Here is a 4863-nt window from a genome sequence, read left to right on the forward strand (position 1 = left end):
GCCCCCCACCGGCAGTGGTCCCCGCGGGTGCTCCGCCCGCCCTTCCCCTTCCCCCGACGGAAGGCCCCCCACACGCTGCCTTTCCCAGGCCTCTTCCGGGAAGGGGATTCCCCAGTCACCGCGAGTCCACAGCGTGTGCCCACAAGCACATTCGTCTGCACCGCCCCAGTCACAGGTATAGCTGAGCCGCTCACTGTCCGTGGCCTCACCCGCCGCTCGTTCCACACTTAGGCTTGGGCACCCACGGGCCGAGCCCTGTGCTAGGCTCCTGTGGGCTGAGAAAGGAGGGTTTTGTTGTTGTTGTTGTTTGAGTTGGAGTCTCACTCTGCCGCCCAGGCTGGAGGGCAGTGGCCGCTCCCGGCCACCGCAGCCTCGACCCGCTGGGCACCGGCGATCCTTCCGCCTCAGCCTTCCAAGTAGCTGGAATTACAGGCGCGCGCTCCCACGCCCGGCTCATTTTTGATTTACTGTAGGGATGAGGTCTCACCAAGTTGCCCAGGCGGGTCTCGAACCCTCAGGCTCGGCAATCCGCTCACCTCGGCCTCCCAAAGTGCTGGGATTACAGGCTGAGCCAGGAGCCCGGTCTGTTGTACTTACGGAGTTTACCTTCCAGTAGAGAAAGAGGACAAATAACTGAAGGAGCCAGAGAAGCAGCTAGCGATGCGGCTGGGCAGAAAGTTACTGGGGCAGCAGGCTAGGCAGGCACAGGTGGCTTAGGCCCATGACTGAGAACAGGGGGTCCCCAGATGAGATCTGACAGTCCCTGTAGCGGGAACAGCACAGGCAAAGGCCCTGTGGTGGGAAGGAGCTTGTGGGGTACAAAGAACCCTGGAATGAAGCCAGTGTGTCTGGAGCCCAGGAGTAACCTGGGAGAGGGGAGGGAGATGGGCTGGAGGGAGGAGACTGGGGGCCAGGTTCAGCAAGGGGGATTTCATCCCAGGGGAAAGAGCTGGGGAGTCCTAGGAGGTTGTGGGAGCAAGGCAAGAAGAACGAGACCACTTGGGAGGCCGTTCAAGGTGAGAGATGAAGTTGGGTTGGACTCAGCAGTAGTGGCAGGGTTGGAAAAGTAAGCAGACTGGAGGTGGACTGAATAAGAATTTACAGACTAGGGGCTGGGTGTGGTGACTCACACCTGTAATCCCAGCATTTTGGGATGCTGAGTTGGGAGGATCACTTGAGCCTGAGGAGTTTGAGACCAGCCTAAGCAACACAGCAAGACTCCGTCTCTACAGAAAATAAAAAATTAACCAGGTGTGGTGGCACATGTCTGTAGTCCCAGCTACTGGAGAGGCTGAGGCGGAAGGATTGCCTGAGCCCAGGAGGCTGAGGCTGCAGTGAGCCATGATCATGCCACTGCACTCCAGCCTGGGCAACAGAGTGAGACTCCAACTTAAAAAAAAGCATGTACAGACTGGGAGGAGCAGCAGCTTGGGGCTGGGGAGGGAGATCTGGAGGAGGCCTGTTTGGGCTGTGACATTCAAGGTGGTCATTAGGCATCCACGTGGAAATAGGTGGGTGGTTGGATATGAGCCTGGGGTCTGGAAAAGAGGCAGGCTGGGGACCCCACCACTAATCCTCACTCAGGTAGAGACACACACAAGACCTGCAGGTGCAGGCTTATCCAGCTTCTCAGCGTGTGTACCCATGGGCACATTTGCTCACATTTATCAGTATCTGTCCCCTCCCCTGCCACACTCACACCAACCTCAACCCTCCAGATAGCGTTCTTCCATACCACAGACACAACAGGTATCTCAGCAAAGACAGCATCAGCAAGAACTCTTGAGTCACAGGACCCTTGAACAGTTCTGAAAATGAGTGGGGGTAGTTTTGAAAGCATAGCTCCAAAATTCTTTGTTCCCTCTCTTGAAATCTAGGTGGTTTTGTGACTGATTTGATCGGTAGGCTGCACAAAGTAGACATGGTGTCACTCCTAAGGCTGGGTCACTAGGAGACTGGTGCCTGGAGCCCTGAACCTCTGTGTCAGAAGTCTGACTTCCCTGAGCCTACCTTGCTTTGAGGAAGCCCAAGCCACACACAGGCCTCATGTAGATAGCTCCAGTGGGTGGTCTTACCCTTTGAGTCACCTCAGCCCCATCTCCAGAATGAATCAGCTTCCAGATGTCAGATCTTTCCAGCCAAGGCTTTGGGCATTGTAGAACAGTGATGAGCCATCCCTACTGTTCCCTATCTGGAACAGAGAACAAATTCCATGAGTAGTATACTCAAATGGCTGCTTTAAGCTGCAAAGTTTTGGAGTAAATTGTTATAACCCACTCATGGCTTATACACCAAAATAAACAAGCATGAGATGTAATGAAAGGAATGCGACTTTATTCCAAAAGCTGGCAGATGGAGAAATAGCCAGGCTCATGCCCCAAAGAAACAATTTCAGATTTTTAGGCTGAGTGCAAGGATGTGAAAGGGAAACAAGTATGGGGAAACATGTGGACATGGCCCAGGATGTGGCCTGATGGCTTCTTTAGGGTGGTGGTTCTTCTGGAGGTCTGGCTGGTGTTATCTCAGCTGCAGTCAGGTTATGGATCAACCATCTCCTGACTCCTCCAGCCAGGAGGGTCTCACAGTCAGGCTGTTTTAAGATTAGCCCCAGGGATCTCTAAGCAAACATATAGTCAGATAAGCGCATGGTGAAAAGAAGTCTCTAAAATATGTCTCAAAGCTTAAGATTAAGGGAGAGGGGAAAGAAAACTTTAAAGTATGTGGTAAGGCTGAGACAATTGCTTATATTGTGATGTAGCAATAATAACCAGAATATTTTAAACTATTGAGTGATAATTATGTACTTTGGTTTAAGCTCTTTACATGAATGAGTTCACTGTTGCCCTCACAACAACCTAATGAACTAGGGGCCATTACCATCTCTCCCCAAGGCAAAGGGAGGTGAATTCACTTGTTCAAGGACACTCACTAGTATTTTGTTGAGCTGGAGGTCAAGTCTGTCACAGGGAATTTGAGCTCCAGTGCCACACTCTTAACCACACTCAGTGTGGAGAAAAGCCCATGGAAGCCTCCTGGCCATTGCCACATGACAATTCCCTCTTCATCCCTTGATATCTGGAATTGTCACCAGGAGACCTGGTACAGGAAGGTCTGTCTGTCCCATTCTGGTGAGATAGTCTATAGAAGGTACAACATGATGGGAAATGGCCCGATGTTCTTTGGCCTCCCTGGTTGACAGTGACACGAGAATGTCTGCATTCTTGCTGTCAAGTTCTGTCTCTTCTTTAGGATGGAGAATCCCTCTACACTTTCAAAGGAGAAAGGAAAAGTTCTAACTGGGCAGGGAGGGAAGCACCTTCAAAAGTGGTTTCCAGTGATGCCTGCCTCCTGGTACCTCCCTTCTCCTTCTAGGTGTTACTAGAAGTGTCACCTGATAACTTACCTCTAATGAGTAGAATAAAGCAAAAGAGGTGGCTGCCATTTTAAGATTAGATCACAAAAGGGTTATTTCAGCTGGGTGTGGTGGCTCATGCCCGTAATCTCAGCACTTTGAGAGTCCGAAGAAGAAGGATCACTTGAGCTCAGGAGTTCAAGACTAGCCTAGGCAACGTAACAAAAAAATCAAAAGATTCGCTGGGTGTGGAGGCACATAACCTGTAGTCCCAGCTACTCTTTGACATAGGAATCAAGGAGTTGGAGGTTGCAGTGAGCCATGATCGTGCCACTGCACTCCAGCCTTGGTGACAGAGTGAGGCCCTGCCTCAAAAAAACCCAAACTGCTGGGCTCGGTGGCTCAGCCTGTAATCCCGCGCCTTTGGGAGCCTGAGGTGAATGGATTGCCTGAGCCCGCAGGTTCGAGACCTGCCTGGGCAACTTGGCGAGACCTCATCTCTACAATAAATCAAAAAATCAGCCAGGCGTGGTAACGCATGCCTTTAATTCCGGCTACTCAGAAGGCTGAGGCGAAAGGATCGCGGGAGCCCAGCAGGTCGAGGCTGCGGTCGCTGGGAGCGGCCACTGCACTCCAGTCTGGGTGACAGAGTGAGACTCCAACTCAAAAAAAAAACCAAACAAACCAAACTACACCTATAAAAAAAAGACAGTGATTTCCGCCTTGCTCATTCTTCTGATCTCTTACTTCCTCTCTCTGATGAAGTCACCTACCATGTTGTGAGCTGCAGGATGGGGAGGGCCACATGGCAAGAATCTATTGACTCACACGTTAGTGGTTCCAGGCAATAGCTCTTAAGGGACTAAGGCCCTTAGATCAACAGTCCCTGTGGAGCTAAATCCTGCCAACAGACTTGTGATGAGCTTGGAAGAGAATCTTCCTCCAGCCTAGCCTAGAAATGACTGCTGTCCCGGTTGATACCTTGATTCCAACCTTGCGAGAGACTTTGAGCTCTAGCTTGGAGCTAAGCTATGCTAAATTCCTAATCCTAGAAGCCATGAGTTAATAAATGGTTGCCACTTTAAACCACCAAGTTTTGGGGTAATATGTTACACAGTGATAAATAACTAATGCGTATGTCATTATTGTTAATGATCTTGATTTTTATTTATTTTTATTTATTTATTTTTTTGAGTTGGAGTCTCACTCTGTCACCCAGACTGGAGTGCAGTGGCCGCTGCCAGCCACTGCAACCTCGACCTGCTGGGGCTCCGGTGATCCTTCCGCCTCAGCCTTCCAAGTAGCTGAAATTACAGGCGCGTGCTACCATGCCCAGCTAATTTTTTGATTTATTGTAGAGATGAGGGCTCGCCAAGTTGCCCAGGCGGGTCTCAAGCCCGCGGGCTCAGGCAATCCACTCACCTCAGCCTCCCAAGGCACGGGATTACAGGCTGAGCCACCGAGCCTGGCTATGATCTTGATTTTTTAAAAAAGTAGGTGGATTACCTCAA

Source organism: Carlito syrichta, unplaced genomic scaffold (genome assembly GCF_000164805.1).
Source record: "Carlito syrichta isolate Samal-C Ts95f unplaced genomic scaffold, Tarsius_syrichta-2.0.1 Scaffold305137, whole genome shotgun sequence".
NCBI classification, from domain to species: domain Eukaryota; kingdom Metazoa; phylum Chordata; class Mammalia; order Primates; family Tarsiidae; genus Carlito; species Carlito syrichta.